The sequence below is a fragment of the Oenanthe melanoleuca genome, chromosome 4, assembly GCF_029582105.1.
Source record: "Oenanthe melanoleuca isolate GR-GAL-2019-014 chromosome 4, OMel1.0, whole genome shotgun sequence".
Taxonomy (NCBI): Eukaryota; Metazoa; Chordata; class Aves; order Passeriformes; family Muscicapidae; genus Oenanthe; species Oenanthe melanoleuca.
In genome coordinates, this window is record NC_079337.1 from 15,776,220 (window position 1) to 15,799,215 (window position 22,996).

Genomic DNA, 22,996 nt, shown 5'->3' on the forward strand with positions numbered 1-22,996 from the left:
ATTATCCCAAATCACGACCATTCTTAGGGTGGTGCTGACACTTCCCTGAACTTTTCTTGGGGGCTTGAGCCGAATTTCAGATTTGTGGTGAAACCTAAATGCATTTCAGCACAGTGCTGCCTCAGACATGTTAACAAAACCCCTTGCTTGGTGCTGTTTATAATCTTTTAATTTGCATTCTGGCCTGTCGAGCTCTCTGGGAACTGAAATAATGGTGACTGTAACTCAGCTCCCAACAATGGCCCATTTCCAGCAGGGTTGCTCTCTTCTGTAGCTATTGAGTCCACATTAAACAATCCTGTTGACCTGTCTTTCCCCCTTTCAGAGGGGCCTTATAACATGGCTCAAACACAGTGCTTTTAACAACCTGACCAGCACAAGCAGGAAGAAATTTGGTATAGTTGTGCTTCTACCTGGAAGGTTCCCAAAGCTGAGCTCTGGCAGCACTGACCTTCCTCTCTTGCTCTACATAACATTTTGCTGAAATCGATAGGCTCTTGGCAGTGTGTGTGTTGTGAGGGGCTTAAAAATGGAACAGAAATATTGGAAAGTAATCTGAACAAGGAGTAAGCTTAAAGTGAGCTATCTGTGGAGTAAGAGGAGCTGTAATCTAGTGGATTAGTTGATAGCCAGTGATTTCCTCTGTTGTCTGCCACCAGTCCCTTAACTTTTTCTGTTTCCACCTTCAAAACCATTGTGTGCCTTGTTTTATGATATGTAATTAATGGAGAATTATTTTCCTGGCACTTAGGATTTGGCTATTATTGGTTTCTGGGAGAGCCTTTTTTTTTTTTTTTTTTTTTTTTTTAAATATTCTCTAGCTGCTCTTTTAGGTACCTAAAACAAGCTAGGAAAGAAAACAGAGTTGCAGGGAAGGGGACTGGTTTAGGATTTTGCATCACCCTTGCTGATTGCAGTTCTTGATTGAGAAATTTGGAGTGTGCTTTCTCACAAAGGCTGTACTGCAGCTAGATGTCTCATTAGTGGGGAGGTTCCTGTGAGAACCTGTGCTGGTACACTGTGGTTTGTGGCACACATTTGCTGTTGTCCTGCAGGAGCAGGTTGAGAGAGAGTTCACAAAAGGGAACAAAAAGGTCCTGCTTACCATGGAATTAGGTGTGTGTACATGGAATATGATGTCTTGTTTCAGGTTGCTTGGGACAGGTGATGTTCTAGCTGGGTTTATGAGCAAGTTGCTGTCACAGGCAGTATTGCTCTTCTGCTTGCAGGCCATTTCTGTTTTGGCCTGATTTCCAGAGTTTTCCTTCAATCACAGTAGGAGCAATTTGGTCTCTGGAAATAGGGCTTTTTATGTTAAAATTTATTATTCTAATTAAGGAAACTTATGATGTCCAAGATAATGTTTTGTGTTTGCAGCTTAGTTCCTCATTTATTAATATCCATGAGTACTTATCTGTTGTGACTGAGTGCAGCTTGGATGAGACCATAACATAGCACTTGAAAATGATGAAGAAATGTCTGCTAAGGCTAAATTCTTGTCTGTCTAAGGCAGTTTTGTGGTACTTGGGTGTACTGACTGTTTTGGCCTTAAGCACGGTTTAATGAGGGGGGGGGGGAAAAAAAAAAAAGGCAGCATTCTGGTAAGAGGAAGTATTACCCCTTCTCCACACTTGAAAAACCTAAAGGATAAAAAAATAATCCAGTCAGTCCTTAAGGGGTGTGTGTGAGTATTTTTTCTCCCTTAAAGAATACAAATCCCAGTTTCTCAGGTAAAGAACAGTAATACTAGAGAGCAATGGTCTGCAAAACAAGCAAGTCAAATGCATTAGCAGGTGGCAGCACTGTGGAAGAAAGCACAGAGAATCAAGGTAACATAGGCAGCATTTGCCCTACATTTATTTTTTTAATTTTTTCATTTTGGCTCAATGTCATGCATGGAGGTTCCAGCTCTTGGAACCTCCCTTCTGATACTGCAGATTTTTTTGTGTTCTTGTCCAATGTTCATGCTTCTCTGTGCATGTTATAAGCAGGTGAGTGGAGGCATTGCAGCAAGCAAGAAAAGTCATGAAATTTGGCCTTGCATTTGTTACTCTGGTGTTTCTGCATTAAGGGCAGTCTATGTTGGCTTCCTTTAAATCTGTATTAAAGTAAGAGGAACTTTAAAAAAAAAAAAGCAGGCGTACATGCATGCTGTTTACTGTCGGTCAGCAAACCCCAGGGAGAGGTGTTTCATCATCTGCTGGCTGGGAATTTAACACCAACAAATCCCTCCCCTGTGGAGATAAAGCCCTTGTGAGCAGTTACTTCATTATCATAGTCTCTGTTTTGCTCCCAAGTTCTTTCCTTCAGAGAGTCACCTATTTAATGAACTCTTGTGAAGGGCCTTGGGAAGATCAGGCGTGTTTTGGGCTGTGTGGGAGAGCAGGGTGTGTGTGCCATCCTTGCCACCCTGAGGGGAGCTCCTGCTGCAGGTGACCTGGTGCTCCCCCCTCTGTGTCACAGCAGCACTGGTGGCACCATGGGATGGCACCTTTTGGTTGCCTGCTCTCTCTGCCACCTCCCAGGTGGATGGGATTTGTGTTCTGGGGGAGTAAGCATGGCCTTTTACACAGGCAGAAAAGAAGAAGAATGTTTGTGTGCCTGACCTGCATAGCAGGGGTGTCTGGCAGCTGATGTTTTGATGTGTATATTCAGAATGACTGTGGGACTGTGAATAAGGGACAGTGACTGACCTGAATTTTGGTAAAAAAGCCCAAACAAAACAGGCAGGCAGGTGAGATTTCATCAAGTGCCAGAAGAAATAGATGATAGACTGGCAAATGTTTTTTTTTTTCTTTTAAACTGTAGAGCTCTTGTTTCCCTGAATGTGGTTTAAAGTTGTTTTGCCCTGCCACTGTAAATTATAAACTCTTCCAAGGAGGGGAGCAGTCATTTCTGCATTGCACTAAGTGCCAGGACACATTGGTACTTACATAAAGAATGACTGTTTCATCTTTTTTCCTTTTTTTGTGTGTATATGTCTTCCTACCTGTCTGACATGTCTTTTTTTGGCATCCTCCTACCTGACTTAATGAAGGCTGTTTCCACGGAGGCAGTCTTTTGTTGCACTGTTTTCTACAGCCATGGACTGGGTAAAAGTTGATAACTCTTTTAACAGCAGCTGAGGAAAAGGAAGTGGGTAGGTGTCCTGTGCTGAAGAGAAGCCTCTTTGCACAGAGTCATGGCATCAGGTTGGAAAATACATCCTGAATGGAGTTCAGCCATAAGCCTAGCACTTCCAAGTCCACCACTAAACCATGTGCCAGAGAGCCACCTCTACACATCCTTTTAAACACCTCAAGGAATGGTGGCTCCTTCACTTCCCTGGGCAGTCTGTCCTAATGTTTGACAACCATTTCAGTGAATAAATTTTTCCAAATATCCAAATGAATTTATCCAAATATTCCAAATATGTCTAAAACTCCCCTGATGCAACTTGAGGCCATTTCCTATCATCCTCTCATTTCTTACCTGGGAGGAGAGACCAATACCTGACTACAACCTCCTTTCAGGGAGTTGTGGAGAGTAGTAGGGTCTCTCCTCAGCTTCCTTTTCCCCAGGTTCAACATCCCCAGCTCCCTCTAGGATTTAACCTCCAGACCCTTCATCAGCTCTGTTGCCCTTCTGGACATGCTCCAGCACCTTTTTATTATAAAAGTTTTAATTAATTTAATTTAATGAAAGTTTTATAATAAAGTGTAGTATTACCTCTTTATTATAAAAGTTACCAACTTTTACCAGTATCATTTTGCAGTGAGTGGCCCAGAACTGAACCCAGGATTTGAGGTGCAGCCTCAGCAGTGCCCAGTACAGAGGGACAAACCCTGCCCTGCTCTTGCTGGCCACACCATTGTAGCTGTGTTGGTAGCCAATATGAGGGATTGCTACCAGCTCCCTCCCCCTGCCTTCCAGGGAAAAGGAATAGTTGACTTCTCCTTCCTCCTGTAGACCAAATATCTGTGATTTTGCTATTTAAGTCCATCCAGTGCTCAGGTGAAGCTGATTCCCTTCAATGTCATGTTGGGTAAGGGTGACTTCATTTTTTCTTTCCTCCAAACACTGTGAGTTTTGGGCTTTGTGCCTATCTGAGAGCTGAATTCTCACTTGAACTTCCGTCTTCAGCTTGTGAGACTGCAGATTTGTGCTCCCAATGGCTACTCCTTCACAGGAAGTGTTGCTTACAGGATGCCAACTCCAGAAGCAAATTTAATATTGGAAAGAATTTTCTAAATTATTTTGTTCTTACTTTCAAGAACCACATGGGCATATAAGGCTCTTCCTAGTGCACAGGAAATAAACTCCAGGCTGACCCAAAGGATCTCTCAATGGGAGCTTAGTCTCTGTGAAACATTGATGAAAAGTAAATAGTTTCTCTGGTGAGTTTTTTGTTACTACAGAATGCACATCAAAATCCCTATTTTAAAAAAGAGGGAGTGTTTTGTGGTGTCTCCTCAAGTGCTCAAGTGCTTGTTTGAATGCAGAAAAAGAAGCTTCTCTTGGTGTAGCAGCACTTTTTTGCACATATAGCTGTGCACTGGAACATCCAGCTTGGTCCAGTATTTTCCCTGAACATGCACAGAGCCTGCATGGCTGCTGAGAGAGCCTTCAATTCATCTCTTTTTCAGCTGCTGTAACCTCTTAGTTCTTCTGCTTTTCTAGTTTTGCCTGATGTTTGGTAGTCCAGGTCAAGAAAGAACCTTTTAATCAAGGCTGCAAATCACCTGGTACTTTTTGAGAACTGTGTAATAGGGATTTGCTGTCAACCACTCAAAGCTGCAAAGAGAGTTGAATTCTTACCAGAACAAAGGGTGATCACCTTCTGATGAATAAACTCACAGGCAGTTAACATAGTAACTATAATGTCTCCAGACATCTGTCCTCTCCCTTTTGCCAGCTCTCCATATGGCACAGAGTTTGTAGGCAGAGAGTAAAAAGGCAATCCCCCATGAAATGTGTTGCTGTTTCATGGGACCATTCCCAACTCAGCCACTGCTATGATCCAGCCCTGAAACTGGCCCCTGTTGACATAGAATACAGTGATGCTTCATGAACAAAGCTCTGCAGGGCTTCAGGGTCCAGGAGGGACCTCCTGTCACAGCAGTGGGAAATGCTCTGCTAAAGATAAAGCCAGTTCTGAGGGAGATTTTGGCACTCCTGGAGCACAGTTTAGGGTCTTTTGGCTGTGTGTGCTGGTTTTGACTGGGGTAGAGTTAGTTTTATTTACAGTAACTGCTATGGATTTGTGCTGGAGACAGTGTGGATAATTCAGGGGTATTTTGGTCACTGCTGAGCAGCTCTTGCAGAGCCTCAAGGCCTCTTCTGCCTCTCACCCCAGCCTGGCAATGACTCTGAGGGTGCCTGAAGAGCTGAGAGGGGACACAGGGACTCCAGACCCGAGGGATATTTCATCTCATATGGCTTCTTGCCATAAAAAGCTGGGAGGAGAAGGAAGAGGGAGACACTTTTAGGATGAGAGTATTTGTCTTCCCATGTAATCCTTGTGCATGATGGTGTCCTGCTTACCTGGGTATGGCTGAACAGTTGTCTGCCCATGGGAAGCAGGGAATGAATCCCTTGTTTTGCTTTGCTTGTGTGCACAGCTTTTGTTTTACCTATTAAAGTGTCTTTATCTCAACCCACGAGTTTTCTCACTTTTACCCTTTCAGTTCTCTCCCCCTTCCCACTTGGGAAAAAGTGGTGGAGCAGCTGTGTGGAGCTTGGTTTTGTCTGGGATTAAACCATGACACTAGAAGACACCTGGCCCCATGCAGAGGGGGCACTGGGGATGTTTATTAAGGAATTTTCCCTGAAGCTTTTGAGTTTAGCCAGGTGTTCCAAAGACTGATATGGGATGTGCTGTGCCTTGAACCCACTGTCTCTTCATGAAAAAAAAGGTTATGAAAGTCAATTTTACTTTAGATAGCAGGAAGGTTGTTTTTTTTTTTTTCTTTAATCTAGAACTAATTGAGAAATAATGTAGGTAGGTGATGGGATGGAAAATGAGGGAGAAGAGATAAATAAAAGCTTGTTTGTTTATTTTTAGTTGTTAACATAGAAGTTGTCTCTGATGTACTCTTGCTTGGATGACTTCTTCATAAGTTCCTCAGGGGATGATTGGAAAAACTAGTTATAATCCATTTGCTTTCGTGTTGCTGACCTGCTGTTGCAACAAATGTGAGAGTTCTTGTGTGTGTGACTTTCTTCTCTCATTTCCTTAGTTCCTGAGCAGCAAAGAGATTGCCAGATTGTCTGATAAATAGTTCCAGGAGAACCTGGTCAGAGGGATTTTGTGAACCCCTGAGGATTAGGGACTGGGATATAAACATCTGCTGCTTTTGTGAATTGGCTTCGTCATCCTCTTGTGGCAGCAAGTTCCTTGGCTTAGGTAGGACAGGGGAAATTTCTTCAAGATGTTTTGATTTACTGCTTTTTAACACTGCTGGGTGACCCTTGATCCCATCTGGAGGAACCCAGGCTACCCAAATCACTTTGCACACTGTGACTTGCTTTAGGAGAGTTATCCAAGTGATGTGTTTGTCGGATGCAGGACATCTCTAGCTGGTCTGGTTTTGGTGAGGCAAGTTTTGTAGAAGTGAGGCGGCTCCTTGCTACCATGGAACATGTGTCCCCTTTTGGGATTGTAAAAGTGCTTGTTAAATTAATCCCAGCTAGTAACTCAAGGGGTGCTGAGGGACACTCAGTGGGCAGCTCTCTATTTGTGGCTCTAACCAGTGTGTTGGTTTTACATTGACTTTTATAATATGAAAAGATTGGATTGAAATGCTGATAAGGAAATTAAAGCTCTTGGAGGGTGAGGTGGAAGAAAAGCAAACACAGGACCTGAATTAGAGGCTAGAAAAGGGAAACAAATGACTGCTGACCCAAACTTTCTGTAGGTCCAAGTGTCTGAAGTCCTTTCATATGTCTTTGAATAGGTCAGCAGTATCACAGGTCAAAATCCAAAAGATTGCTTTATTCAGCTTTAAGGGGGAAGTATTTGAATCATGAGACTTTGAGCACAGGTCATTAGTGCAGAGAGGGGATAAAATAAATCGTGGGAGCCATTAACACAACAGTGATTAAAATATATCATAGTGGTGCCATAATTGGTACCTCGGCTGAGTGAGAAGTGAAGTACTCCAAGCTAGTTGTATTAAGTGTTCATTTCTGAGAGGCTGACAAAGATTTATGGCTTCTTTTCTGTAAGTCCCATTTAGTCTCTGTAGCACTACATCTTTTACTGATGCACATAAGAAACTGTTACTGTTAATGACTGGACCATTTCTCTGAAGGGTATGTTTAAAATCTGATTATTCTGGAGAAGAGGGGGAAGCACTGTAGACCTTGGGCCAGCTTTTGCTAAAGCTGTGTTGTTTTTAGAGTACCTCTGTAGGTGCTGCTTGACTATTTAAATTGCTGAAGGACAGCAGCCATGCTATCCCCACACTTTTTGACCTGCTGGGGCATTTTTGGGCTCTGTGATGGCTTCAAGGCATTCAATCTCAGATAAAGCATCTTCTGCAAACCATCATTCCTGTGTGCCTGGTCTAAAAGCTGTGTTAGCAATTTAATGGCCTCTTGCTCAAGGTAAGAGACCCTGGATTGGGGTCTGAAAGCAACAGAGGGACCTCTGTGTCTCCTCTGCTGGGTCTCAGCATTGGGGTCACCTTGGGGGCTGAGCAGCAGGATGTGGGGTGAAGAGAATTGCTTGAGGGTTCTCAGAGGGAAGCCTTGGGGTCAGGAGTGGTTGCAGGGGCAAGGGACCCTGGTGGTGGAGGCTGTGGGGTAGGTCCCACATCACCTGGGGGTGGTGTGCAGCCCCAAAGAGAAGGTCCCAGGTTCATGTTCCAGGACTTCTGAAAAAAAAAAAAAATTTTAAAAGGTTAAAATTTAAAGTTTGATATGAAAAACCATATCTACGTACAACATATGTGTGTTCAACTTGCATATATTTTTTCAGAAGGAGCAGTGCATTTTATCTGTCAGTACTTGCTGCTGCTGTGGTCTTTGAACTTGTAATCTTCCTAAACATCTCCTGACCCTCCAAGCTGTCTAGCTGGTATTTATTGTTTTACCGATGTGTTTATCCCCCGGTTTTTCCCTAATCCTGCCCTGGTTTTCACCCTGAGACCAGGGGAGCAGTTGGGGGAGGGAGAGGAAGGTGAGTGTGTCCCCAGTGTTTCACCTGGCTGGGAAAGAAGACAGAGACATGTGAGTCTCCAGTGCCTGACAAGCTTATCCATCTCTGATGCACAATAAAATAAGCCCAGGCATTAATGTTGCCTGGTTTTGTCCCCACTTAGTGATGTGCTTTGTCTGCACTGCTGTGTGCTCAGCAGGAGCAGCTTCCTGTCAGGCAGTGTCACAAACCCATCCAGGTAGCCTGAGTTGTCTGAGTTTGCCCTAGCTGAATCTTCACCCTGATAATTAAAAAAAAAAACAAAACCAAAAACAACAGAATAATTTCAAAAAAAATTTTTTGTTCTTGATGTGTTTTGACAAACATTTAATGCTATCAAGGGTCCTTGTAATTGTCTGATTTTTGACTTGAGGTTTTTGGGGAGTATTAATTAGGAGTTACAGTCTCCAGTTTTACATTATAAAGATGATGGAAATGCTTCAGAAGGTGAAGAAGCATGCAAGTGTATCTGTACAGAATCAATAGGTTCACATTGCTGCTCGTTTGGTCAGTGGCTTCCCAATATTGCCCCTGAACAGTATTGATTTAATTTTCTCACTGTGGATACAGCATAGCTTTGCTGTACACCACAGAGACATGAGTTTCATGTTTTCATTTCATAGTGATTTTCATGCAGGCTGCCTTTGAAATTGCTGGCCTTACGGACACAATTATTGGCTTTGTGAAGATGAGCTCTGCCTTTGCTGCTTATCCCTGCAGTTGTTCTGTCCTGCCTCAGATAACCATGTGGTGGTGTTCCTGAGCATTCCTCTTTGTCCCTTTCCTTAGTATAGGAAAACCTTTTCGGACACTCAGTGGTTAAGAAGATAAAGGAATGGGTTTTGAGCTTGCTCCATTTCAACAAGAACTTGGCTGATTTAAATTACAGTGATAAAATGCAGAGCCACTGAAGGGCTGTGAGGACTGCTAAGTCCTGGTTTAGTCTTAAGTGTGGTCTGCAGGTATTCTCTGAAGCTATGTACATGACAATGATTTCATTAGGTAGGGTGAACCAGCCTGACTGACATTTTCACTTAAACTGGATAATGCCCTGATGCTGGCTGGAAGATTAGCATTCAAAAATGAATCAAAGGTGCTGACTGTTTTTGCAAGGAAAGGTAGCATAATGCTCTGGGAGAGGGAGGCACAAGGAAGTCCTGTGGATCAAAATGTACTGTTCTAACCATTTCAGGATTCACTCTTTTTTCCATATATTTTTTTTCTTTTTTTGAAAGACAGCCCTGAGCTTTACTCCCAATTATTCCTGGCATGAGCTTTGTAGCTATAGTGTTTGCTTGGCCAGTGGTGCCACCGTGGTAGGGAGGACTCTGACACGCTGCCTCTCTAGTACCATTCATTTGTGGATGAGAATAGCAAGGCCCAGATTAGGTCAGGCAAAGATCAGTGAAAGAACACTCCAGTCTGGCACCTCACTTGTCTGAAAGCTAAATGCTGGTGAATGTATTTCAAGGCAGGATGGAAACTAAAGTATGCAGAGGGAGCTGAAATGCAAGAGTCTTGCAGAGAAAATTGCTTGAGCTAATTGTGTGGCATTGGAGGATGGAAATGCTGGAACATGCTCCACTCCCTTGATTCTCCTCCCTGGTGCCTTTTTGCCTGAGGAATGCTGAAGTTGGTGGGGAAGACCAAAGAGGATGTTGCATTCATCCTTACTGCTGGTACCTGAGAGTTTGCCACCAGGCAGTAGTCTCACTGTCTGACTAGCTGTTCTGGTTTAATTGTTGCTAACTTCTAATTAATTATAAAAAGAATTCTGTGGAGATCTATGTTCTCAGCTATTCTTCACCTATTCCTTTCAGTTTTGTCTTACAGGCTTGAGCTTACTGCAGTACTTCTTAGGGAAAAGTCAGTGGGTTTGGGGCTGAGCCCTGTGGGGTGGAGGTTCTAGGTATTTAAAAGGTGGAGCATATGCAGGCTGAAGTACACTTGGTAACAAGAACAAGTTGACCTGAAAATGTGTGGATTTTTGGCTGGAGGAGGATGGGGAGAATGGGGATTGGCCTTTTGCTAAGGAAATGGTGAGGCAATCAGGAACATGGAGGGCTTTCCAGCAGCAGCCTGCATTTTCAGCAGCATGGTGTTTCCTTCTCTCAGCTTGTAGAAGGCTGCCCAGTGGTCTGACCATTTTATGCAACAGTGATCCAAGTCATCACAATGCACATATCCTCTCCTCTGAGTAGAAGGGAAAATTGCTTTCAGTTATTGGCAATTTTGAGGAGGGGAAAAAAAAAATCCAGGGGTACTATTTTCTCCAGCAAATTGACTTTCTTAATCAAAATCATGTATCAGTGAGAATGCTTCAACACAACTGAAATCTTCTGTTAAGAGCACCTTAGTTTCTTAAAATGAAGTGGCCTGGATTGAAACATTATCAGAAAAAGTAATTTCTCACTGGAAATTACTAATAGGAAAACCCAATTCAAAAAAAATATTGAAATTGATGAATGTAAAATTCAGTCATTTGGATCAGAAATGCTCAGGTAAGAGCAAATCTCTTATCTTTTGTGTTCTGAAGGGAGAGCTTACATAATTGTAATGCTCAAGGAGGAGATAAAGGGAACTTTGTCAGGGTTTCCCTGATACGTGCAGGTTAGTTGAAAGTCCTGACATACCCAGTCATCTAAGTCAGGGACCTCTGGTGCCTCAGAGTGAAATTTAGTTCTGCTGCTGGGTAACCCAGCATGACTTCTTTGAGTTAATCAACTCCTTCCTCTTCAGGTGATGGGACTTGTACAGATCTCAGGCTTGTAAAACCACCTGATTTTTCATGTTTTTGGGGTGGACTGTGTTAGTCTCAATATTGGAGTTTTTTAAGAGCAAGGGCAGTTGTAGAAGCGGGGGAACAACTCCTAGAAGTTTCCCCAACCTGATTAACATGAAAAGGCATTTTTGCTTCCTGCAGTCAGTGTGACTGTGGCTCTCAACAAGACACTCATGGGTGAAGACTCAACCTCTGTCATTAGCAGAACTCTTTGCCAAACGTTGCTTTCTCCCTCTAGCTGTGACTGAAGCTGTGACAAGGTGCTTGTTTGGGTCATCTGTTCCCCCCCCCCTCACTCTGCCAGTCCGAGCCCCACATCAGTGGGTTTAATTCCTAATGCAAGAGGAAGAAATAATGCATGAACTCTGATAAATTTCTGATAGCAAGCTGTCCTGTTTGGACTCGCCTGTTCTCTCACCCTAAGGCTACCTACAGCCTGAAATCTACTGGCAGGCAGTGCTTTGGCTTTTTACATGCAGATTCTGAAGCATTTGATGCTAAATTGTTCCTGGTGATCGCATCCAATTTAGGAGTGCTATTTCTGTTTTCTTCCATAATGAGACAGCCCTGGCTGGGACCTCGGTCTGTGGGCTTGTGCAGGATGCACTGCTGAACTGTGCTGGCTGTGTTTGCTCTGCCAGTGAGCTTTGGGCAAAGGCACTGTTGGATTGTGTGGTCAGAAGGGACACTGATGCCAGGGAGCAGCCTACCCCTTCCTGCACTCAGAAAACACACTCAAATCTTCCCTCTATGTTTCTATAAAAGTACAGGCAAAGCTCAAATGGAAAAATGTTACTTTGGAAAAAGTTAATTTCAGATATTGAGCTTTTTCCTTGATGGTAAGTTTGGCTCAACAGAAGGTCTTGATCTCTCTCTCTCTCAGCTGAAATACAGTTCTCTTTCAATTCAGGCACTGCCTCTTTGAAGTCCCTTTGCTTTGGAAATGAAACTGATGTAAATGTAAGGTAAGCAATGAATGAAAGGATCTTAATGTTAGATTTTTAGCCATCAGTTGGCTCTCTTACATTTGATAGATTTTCCCATTACAGGCAATCTGTGTTCTTGCTTGCTCAGATCCACGCTGGTGCCAAGTGCTAAACAATGACACTATCTATCTTTCTGCACAATTTGCCAATTTTGGTTACTTTTGAAGCCCAGCGTTTCTGCTTTAGCCTTGCAAATCTCCCTTATAGGGTGAAGAAAATGAACAGAAGAGTGATTTCTTTAGCAAAATATTTAGAGTTGATGCCTCTCTGTCATTTATCCCCTTGTTTTACAAACCACAGTGCTTAGTCCACTTACAGTAAAGTAAGTCAAAGTAAAGATGTAGTAAAGAGTTGTTGTTTGTTGTTTACAGTGAATTGCCTTTCAGATAATCAGATGAAGTACTTTGTGGCAGTTTCACTTCCAGCTATGACCTTAAATAACAAAGGTTTTACTTGCTGCTTACTAGGCTAGGGTGATGTTTCCAAAAGCTCTCTTGATTGTACATCTTCCTTCAGCAATCAGCAGGATTTTGCCAGTGACCTCAGATGAGCTGGCATTGAAGCAGCAGTGCTTCTGAAACCTTCTCCTGCAGAGGAATGAGAAATGGGGTCTTTCTTCCACAGGGAACATTTCAGGAGTTACCAAAATTCTCCCTCTTTCCCCCAAGTTCATGTTGCCTATCAAACATAGCTACATACTGGTATTTACAGAGTCTCCTGCAAAATATCACAAGAGACAGGCCCATACATCAGATTAATTATCTTACCTTCTAGTTGCCAGAGGTGCTTAATTTCTTCTTTGGAATTGAATGTGACTCCTGCAATTACATGTTACTCCTTGACTACTGAGACATCTCAATTTTTATCTATGTGGAAACAAGGCATTAAGAGCAAAATCAGAAGTGGACTTGCATACCACAAAGGTGTTACTGTAAATTTTACAGCTGTTACCCTCAGGTATATGGAAATGAGGTTATTTGCTGTTTTCTTATAAATAATGGAAGCTGAATAATTTAAGTTCATTGCAGAGTTCCTAGTGGTACAGCCAGTTTGACTGTATTAGATGGTATTTGATTTTGTCAGATAGTTGTGACTGAGGTAAATGCCTTTCTTGATTGTTCTAAATTCAATGCATACTTTAAAATGTAAAATGTTATACAAGTTTGTTGCTTCAGTTGGACAAACTACAAATGAGAGCATTGTTACTGAATGCAGTCCCTCTTGTCCTGCAGTAGTTTAGCCAAGAGATAAGTTGCTGTCCCATGATTTTAGAGGGAGTCAAGTAGGACTGCTAAGTTTCCCCCCAAGTTTAGCTGGGGGGAAAAAGATATTGAAGCATTTTCTGGGTTTTATTTGAGGGTTCCCCTTTCCCATTTTTTACATGACACTGCATCATATTCTGGGACTTGAGATAAGCTTCTGTGATAAAGCCTGCTTTCAGTTTTCTGGTGGACCTCTCAGTAGTTGTTATTATTTAATAGGTCATTAAGAAATGTGTCTGAGGCTTACAGAGGTAGACACACATCAATACTAGCAAATTTTGCAACAGGTGCATTTTCTCTTAGGTGGCTGCTGCTGCTCCTCAGCTATGAGGCATGAAAAGAGGACAAGTGTCTGGCAGTCCTTACTCAGCACCCAAGAGAATTGGCTTAGAAAGCACGTTTGTCCTGATTGTCCTCACAATTAATTTCTGCTAGAAAGCACTCAAGGAATTAATTAATTTTTAGCCTTTCACTCATCCAAGTATTTTACTGTTTGAAAACTTGATAGCAGTCATTAAAAAAGCGCACATGCTTACTGGAGTAAGATTATTTCTTCTCCAAAACTTGCTTTTCTTCTGCAAAAAGCAAGTATTTGGCTTTTAAAACTACTTTTTGCAAGAGTTAAGGTGCTAGTTACTTTGGAGAAGAGCAGATTACTGTATACATTGTGATGATGCCAAGTTGGGATGTGAGAGTGGAGGCTTCAGCTGGAAGCTCCTGATGAAATTCCACCTAGGTTTAAATTTCTGTTTAGTTAAGATCCCTCTTGTAGTTTCAGCTGGAAATGTCTGGCCTTTGTTTCACTTCAGAAAGGAAGAGAGTGTGTGTGATCTGTATTATATAAATATTTTATCCATGCAGAGCTTCTCATATAAGATGTTTTCTTTGTAGTACCAAGAGAAGTGTTGACTCTCAGCTGTAGTGCAGTGGCCCTTTCAGATTTGAAGCTGCTGTTGTGTGTAGTGATGCGATGCTCCTCATTAGGAAAAAGATCAAAAAAAAGTTGCAGTCTTCCAGCTTGTGTTAGAGGGGTATTTTCCTTAGGGATTGGACTGGGTGCAGTTCTGAAGGGCTGCTTCTGTAGGGGTTAAGGAGATGTTGAGCATTTGACTGGCTACCAAAGTTGGCTGGAAATGGTTCACTTACTGGTTGAAGCTGGATTTCAGAGTTGAAGGGCACACAGAGAAATCCCCAGCCCTCTCTCTACAGCTCTGTTCTGTGTAAAAGAGTGTTTCTTGCCATTTTTTGCTGATTGGATAATATGAGGGAGGAAGGGGTAAGGAGGAAGAAAGCTGTTTTACTGTGAGAATGCCCAAGACCTTTTATAACTAGGGTTTGGGTGAGATGGTGACCTCTCTTAGTAGACTATCAGTAATAACAAAAGTATCTGTGCAGAAAATGAGTGCAATAATTAAATCTCTTTATTTTCCCCTCCAAAGATCAAAGAGGTTTGACTCTTGATTAATGCACAACAGAATTCATTAACATGGTAAAAAGTGGAAAAAGAGGCTATTGGCTATTACTACACAGACATTTGCTTTAGGGAGCTATAAATACTTTTTGTTCAGTAATTTGGCCTATTGCTTTTGCTGTTGTTTCTGTGTATGCAACTCACTTGAGAATACCACACCTAGAAATTTAGATGCAACCTATATTCTTCTGTATGCTTTTTTTTTTTTTAAATGATGCAGAATGCTGCCTCTGTGTTCCTGTCTTGCTTTCCCAGGCAGTGTATGCAGGGCTTTGCTTCGCTTGCCCGCTCTTTTTATACCACATCAAGTGCTGTTTATTTTTCTCCTAGCAACCTACTGGGCTGCTCTTGGTCTCTAGGTCTAAAAAGAAGAAGATTTTTCTTTTTTTTTTCCTCTTTTTTTTTTTTTTTTTTTTTTTTTTCCTCCATGTAGGTATGAATGTTTAAGGTTGACTCCTTGTATTGAAAAATGTGACAAAATTTCTCACCTACTGATGCTCATTTTTGAGGTAGTCCCAAAAGAACAAATTCTAGCTCAGATTTTTTTCCAACACAGCAAGGTCAGGAGTTTTTCATAGATTTTACTTCAATCCAGAGTCTTTTAATTTGCATAATTTGCTTGAATAATGTAGCCCTCCTAATATTTTCTAAGCCACTTACACTTAACTAATCACTTACACTTATCTTCAGCATAAACCTCATTGATTTTATTTCTCATTGAAAACATCTGTAGTAGCAAATACAATCCTATTGGCCCACAGTCTATTAGAAATAAAATTATATTAAATGTCTTGTGGGCTGTGAAGAGGTTAAATCAAGGAGAGTCATCTGAGAAAGTCATCCTGGTGTGCAAAACATAAATCTGGTTTATATTTAAACTCTGTGTCACCCACCAGCTAAAAATAGCAATGATCATTAAAAGCCAATTTGCTGCTAAACATTAATAGACATTTATTACATCATAACAGATCTGAAAGACAATTAAACTTATCTTTTTCCTAGATGACTCTCCTTTAAAAATGTGTTATTCACTTGGCTTTTGCCATTAATCTCATTTACTAGCGATTTCTGTTCCACTTGATACTGTGCATGTATGGACAGAGTTGTGTGTAAGGTGGTTTCTTGTTTTTGCTCTAAATCTCTTAAGAGCAGTGCATTTTCAATGGGAAAAGCTTATTCCTCCTTACACTGCCTGTTAACTTCCTAATCAGCACAAAAACTTGAAGGAAATTTACCCTTTCTTAGAGCAAAACAAGTAATATCTGCTACTATCCATTTGAGAAGAGAATACTAAGGAAGAGCAGGATAAAAAATGCACTGGATGAACATTTTACCCATAGAAAATAGATTCCAGCTTTCTTGCTGTTTTCATTGCAATTCCTCAGTCAGGTGGTACCTTTTCCTTGTTTTATTGCTGCATATAGTCACGTTTGCAAGTAGTGACTGGAGCTGGAGCCAGTCAAAGGCTGAGGAAACCCAGCACTGTCAAAAGTACTGCTTCCTGTGAGAAATGCAGTCATGATCCTGGTATTTTTGGTTCATGTGTTGCTATCTGTCAGGTCCCTTGAAACAAGCCATCAAAGGGGGGGCAGGCTTTGTGCTTCAGCTCAGCAGTGCTCAATTCTCTGTAGCTGTTGATGTCTTTAACTGTGCTCTTTAACCTTCCTAGCCAAAGAACTGTGGGGCCAGCTGGGCTGTGAAGGAGAGTGCCCCAGGGTGGACACAAGTCAGCCCTTTGCTCCTTTTCTGAATTGCAGGGCTCAAAAAAGATGGTCCATTGTCATCTTTGTAAGTAAGAAACTTCTCTGACATAATGCTGCTTTTGGGGGAGCAAACAGCCGTTCCTGGCTGGTGCATAGAAGGAAGGAGGCCATTAATATGAGATTTGGGCTGCCTCCTGATGGATTCAGGCAAAAGAGAAATGGCTCCTCCCTGCATTCCCCTGCACACCTCAGCAAGAAATCCCATTCTTTTAGTGAAGGTAAATGTCACTAAACTCTTTATATATACATATCTGCAGCTGCTGGTCATTCTGGAGCAGTGCAAGTTAAAGAGATCCTTTCCTGCCAGGAGGAGGAGGAAAGGAAGAAAATTAAAGGTGGTATGGAGGATACAGAGCAGTAAGGGTAAATGAATATTGAAAAGTATTTTAAAGGCTGCATCCAGAGGCATTTAGGAATAGTCCTCCTGGGGTCCCAATATCAGACTTTGCTTCCCTTATTTGAGCTCCCATGGAATTTTCTGTCACATCCTTTGGCTCATTTTCTCCTTGGAGGCAGTCATTTCCTCACATTAAAGCAAGACCTGGTGCACTATCTGCTGTCACACTCACAGCCATGGTAAGGCTCTTGAAGAAATGGGGCCAGGATGTGTGGGAGAGGTGATGCCTCAAAATACAAGCTGAGTTTATGGTAGCAAAGGGAAATTCAAGTTACCCTGACCCTGGTGATAAGCTTGTGTGCATTTTCAGTGCACGCACCACACATGTTTTATTTGTCACAGAAGAATCGCCGAAGGCTCTGTGGAATGCAAATAAGCATTGCAAGAGTATTGTCAAACCCAGACTTTCAACATCCTGGATCATTCACAGGAAAGGGAAAAAAAAACCAAAAAAACAAGCGAGATTTGATTAAAAGTCATGTGAATTTCAAATCAAATATGTTGGATTATGTTTATTTACCACCGGTTTACAGAGCCTCTGAGCTGTATTTGGGTCCTATTTTTAAGCTTCTTTCTGCAAGGAGAAATTTACTTGAAAAGAAAACTGAAATTTTTATTATTGCAAGAAGCTGCCACATATTGAGTTTTGCAGTGAAATCATAACTGTTAGCAATACTGTGAAGAGAGCTTGCCTATGCATTATTTTCCCTCTATAAAGATGTGCTATCAACTAAAACATTTGAGGAAGATGGGTGCATTATGTGGGTATAATAAATTTTTTCGAAAGATCTTAACACCTTCCTGAAATTTTTCAGAACATTGTTGCAATAATTGCTGTATACAGTGATAACATAGAACTGTTCCAGGTGGTCAGAAGTTTATGGTGCTGTGCAGCTTGTGTGAAGAGCTGCATCACTTTTCCCAATACTTACAGTTTAGGTTTTTTTTGGGTTTTTTTTTTTTTTGCCCTGATGCGTTTGGAGTGAAAGGACTGCCATGCTTCTTGCCAGCTGTGATCTGCTCTAGCAGGTGGTGCTTAACCAGCGAGAGTACCAAGTTTTTTGTAATCAGTTTTCAGAAAGCCCGTTGATCTGGGGTGGTAATGCAATACAAACATTTGCATATTTTACCACATCCTCACATGATACTCTGCACCTTTTGAAATTTTGCATGTGTTATCATATATTTGCACACACGCAGGGACCTTGTGAATGGTGTACTTTCCTCTTAAATCTGTGATGAAGTATATTGCCAAGGGTAACCAGCAGGCACTTAAAGGAAGTCTGGAACATTCAGTAGCTGTGATATTCAGATGTACAATTCAGTACATTCTTTCTAAGCTTCTAGACCATGTTTTCAAGACTCTTAACTTTTCTCTCTCTGTTCCTTTCCCCCATTCTTCTATGTGTAGTCACAACATGTATGAATGGCTTCACTATTACTATAATTATAATTTTCTTCTGAAATTGGTTTCATTCTGAATGGGAAAACGAAAAAGCAGCTGATAGCTCAAGTTGCCCCTTTTTGACCTCTGGAACAGCACAAAAGCCTCTATTTCACCTACACAGGAAAACAGCTTCAAAAACTACTACATTCAGCTGGTCTGCATTCGGGTGTGCTTTCATCAAAGGCTTGATTAATCTGAAATGAATTAACTCAGTTAACACTTGAGAGTTATTTTGCAGCAAATCCCGCAGAACATCTAAAGAGCTCTTTGTCACTTTGAATTATAGCCTAAACAGGTGGTTGATGAGCCTGGTTTGAGCTGAGAGTGGCTCCTTGCTGCCCTGGCCGCTCCCCTCAGGGAAGTGTAAGTAGCACTGCAGTGATACCCGAGAATCCAGGATAAATACAATCTTATTAAACCTTGTTGTCATTGTTGCGTGTTTTTAAGGTTTTTAAATTACTGTCCAGAATGCTGTGTCGGGTATAAGGGAGGAAATAACAAGCAGAATGGTCTTGGGTTTTCAAACAATAATGGATTAAATTAATATTAATGTTACAGGACTGGCAATTAAGTGCAGTAGAGGTGCAAGTGCTTATTTTAAATCTGTCTTGGAAGAAGTGACTTAGAAATAGTGTGTCATTTTGCACATACTGGGTGAGGGTTGTGGCATTTCCTTCAGAGTTCACAGCCTCAGCAGAGGTGTGGGAGCAGAAGCAGGGTCTGCAGTACAGAAAGAGGGTGTAGATGTCAGCAGTTTGAACCATAAGTTGGTGAGTCCTGTCGCCCTGAGAAGGCTCTCTCACAGTGGTTCCTCACATCTGGCAAACTTAAAACTTGAAATTAAGAGCTAAAAGCTGTGGACAACCCTCTTTATTCTGAGAAACAAAACTGTTTTTTCTGAACTCAGTGAGAACTCTGACTTTCATGAGTGTTTGTGGTATAGGATGAAAATTCTCCTGGGCTGAATGCAGAGAGAGATAGAAGTTTGCAGACAGTTCTGTTTGTCTCAGAAACACGTTCCTGACTTCTTGGAAATGCACATGGAAAAATCTGTCTGTCAATGACCATGTAGGAGTAACTTCAGTGAGTGGCTGTGAGTGCAGGTGCATGTGGAAATGCCAGGAGTGCAGCATGCTCCTGCCCTGCTCCCCTGTGCTCTGCAGCTGGTAATGCCTGTGACACCTTTCACATGGCAGGTCGTGTTGCTGCCACCACAGAGTGACCAGGGAGCCACATCCTGAGGACCTGACAGGGAAAATGAATTGAAATAGCGTAGAGGTGGAAAGAGACTGGAGGATAAAAACCTTTCCTTTTTAGTCATGTTGCAAAAAATAAACAAAAAAGTGTTTTGCAAACAACTTATGGCCAAACGTATTGTAGAATTTTTTTTGTTTAGCCATTTGTAATGGGAGTGGAAATACAGCTCATTCTCTTACTTAAAGAAATTTTCTAACATTAAATTGCAGTTAATTTAATTTTGCAGAGATTGCATGTTTTATTTTTTCTTACTGGGCTATTTCTCTTCCCTCTCTTAGCAAAAATCTGAATATGTTGCCTGAAATAAATTATCTCAAGTAGCAGATGCTGAGAATGGGGAATTACACCAGTGGTTCCAGCTTGGACCATCAGCTTCAAGGAGTTTAATTACTTCTAAACTTTTCCCCTCGTAAATAGTGAATTTCATCAATATTTGTTTGAAACATCACACTTATTTCCTATTTATTGCATGACTTTTGCCAAAGGAGAAGAATAAGTGCTGGAACCTTTTCTATCAAGAAATATAAATCAATCCTTGTATCCTTGATTTGTTTAAGCTAGTTTTGCTGTATGTGTTTTCAGGGGTGGGGAGGAAATTGCTGCAAGTGAAACTGGATAAGAAAGTTTCTGTCTGGCTCTTGCTAATGGGTCCCTTTGTAAGATGCTCTCTCCCCTCCCCTGGCTGCCTAGAAAATGCTGGATACCTGAAGCAGCTTTTGCTGTGTGGGAAGGGCAGTGTACAGCTTTGTGCAGGTCTGGAAGAAGGCAGTAATGAAATGGAGTTCTGACAGGTTTGGCTTGTGCTGCTCTGCATTCTGCTTTGAATTCAGCCTATCTGTTCACCCACCACACGAACTGGTTTCCTTTTTTTTCACCCTCCCTGTAGACTGCCGACAGATGAGCTCAGAAAATGCTCCATGTGCTGCTTGACATCAACTGCTGAAGAACAGACTTGGGTAGATGTTGAGTTTGTCAGTGTATCTATAATGCTCTTTTATGAGCAACGCCTTGATGAATACTTCACTGCTCATCTCTTCTCTAGGAGGCCTTAGTTTCCTTTATTTAGCTTTCTCCTATTCTGTCAGTACACTTTGAGCTGGATTTTTGGGAGCTGCCAGCATGCAGTTCTGGTTTGGGTGATGCAGCAGATCAGACTGTGATGGTGTCAGGGGCAGCCCTTTGGGCATAAAGGTCAGTGAGCAGAAGAACTTTCTCTTAAATCAATGCAGGCTGCATCATCTTTGTGGTTAAAGTCCAAACCCCTTAAGTCAAGCCCTTAAATTTTTCACTGTGATAGTGTATCCCTTTCCTGCATCAATAAATGTAACACTCTGCACAGAACAGTTCACAGACAGTGAGCCGTTTTCTCTAGTTTCCCTCTTTGGCTGTACTTTAGCTGGAGGTAATCCAACGATGAAGTGAATTTTATTTGCAGGCCTCTTTCTGTGTCTTACAATGCTGCTTGGGGGGGTTGAGTGACCATTAAGAAGAAGGGTTGTTCTGCTCATTTCCCATGTAGCTGTTTCCCTGCAGATATCCAGTTCACAAACACACTGTGATTATTTGATTATGTGAAATACAAACCCACCCAGAATTTTGCAGCATTCCAATGTATTTGGTTAATCTGGTGGTGCCCTGTGTTGTTAAACACAGCTGGCATGTCTCCAGACACATTGTGTGTATGGTAATACTTGTGTGTGAGCTTAAGCTGAAGGAGTTGAAGGCTTTGCAGAAGCAAGTTTAAGGGCAGGTTTAAGGTTGTGCCAGCCAGGGTGTGCAGGCAGCACCTGACAGGCCACAGTTCTGGCATGTTCTCCCCTGGCAGGAAGGACAGTAGGGCAGAGAATATTTGGTCAGATTTACAACTGGAGTAAATGGTGCATAATGATGAGCTAGTCCCGTTGTCTCTTTTGCACAGGAGCTTTGTGACTCAATAATGTACTTTCCAGGAGGATAAAATGTTTATTTGTGGCTCTGGTGGTTCCAAGACATTAGTTCTCAAAAATTAGTGTTTGGACTTTGCAGAGGGCGTGTGAATGCTTTGCTCGTTCAGCCTCAGCCCATGAGATGATAGGAAAAAAAAATATCCTAGAATCCTTCCTGCAGGAATGTATAGACAGATTAAAAAAAAAAAAATTAAAGGGCTCTGTAAGTATTTTGCTGACAATTATACCTTCTCTGGGATAGAAAGCCTAATTAATTTGTGGCTTCTTTGGTTACACCCAAAACCCTTTTACTGCACCATAATGTTATCTCTTTCTAACAGGCTTCGATTATTCAGAAGTGATTCAGTTAAAACAAATAAAAATAAAAATAAAAAACCCCTTTGTTCCTTCACTGTGCTTCCCTGAGCTTTTGCTTCAGGGAAGTGTACCTGTGCTTGGATAGCTTTCACCCATCTCTGTAAGCCTTTTAAAATCCTGTAGCACAAAAAGCTTCTCACTTCTGAAACTTTACAGAGGGTGCTGTAGAAAAAGCATGCATAAATAATGGCAGTGCTGTTGTTTGATGTGTACTGGTAGCCTACTAAAATATAAATGGAAAACTTGATCACTGTTTAGAATGTATAATTTAAAATAATCATGAGGCTCTTCTCTATTTGATAAACAGACTTTTAATATTATCAATGGCTGTTTTGGTTAGCCCCAGCTCAAGCCAAGTTTTAATATCAGGGATGTCCATAAAGAAACCACTTGACTGCAGATTGACCTTGGATTTTTTACTAACCCCACATAAAGAGATGAGAAAAAAACTATAGAAACTAAATGCTACATTTGAGTGAACAAATTGCTGGGACAGACTGGGGAGGAGAGTCAAGTGAGAGAATAAAATCTTGGCAGTGCAAGATATATTTATTAAAAAAATTGAAGCTTCTTTATAGACCTTGGTTCTGAACAATATGGGGCTTTATTTAGTTGATCAGTAAAGATAGGAAGCAAAACAAAGGGCACTTTGTCATGCCAGACGTTCAGAAATATACCCACATCACAATGGCATGCAGCACAGTTTTTTCATACAGCATTTTGGCTCAGGCTTGGTTTTGGGTAAGAACAAAAGTTGGCAAAAACAGCTTCTGTGCTCAGAGAAGAATAATTTCTGTTGATCAGAGATTTTTGGAGAGATTTTTAATTAGACCAGTACTGTGAAGACTGCAGAGCCTAAGGAGTTCAAAACAGATACGTAAAGTACTTTTCAATTCCTCATATTTCCTCATCATTTCGAAGTCAGTGGGGAGCTAAGTTTCAAACTGCTGCCGTGGTTTAACTCTGTATAGTTGTTTTTTTCCTGCCAAGTTTGAGTCACCGTGGCCATCTAGCCCCTTTTGGAGAGATTAAAATGATGGAAAGCTGGAATACATTCTGGCTAAATGAGTGAATGTTTCTGTTCAAGCACGGATTCAGATTTCCCCGCGCTTTCCTGCAAGCGCGTGGGATGGACAAAACCATTATTTC

At 41.6% G+C, this 22,996-nt stretch overlaps 1 protein-coding gene across 7 annotated transcripts in view; it reads left to right on the forward strand.

The window, feature by feature from the left end:
• The window catches only part of ADGRL3 (adhesion G protein-coupled receptor L3), a 480,889-nt gene that overhangs the window by 148,954 nt on the left and 308,939 nt on the right, over window positions 1-22,996 (forward strand). The gene's annotated exons all lie outside the window — the stretch shown is intronic.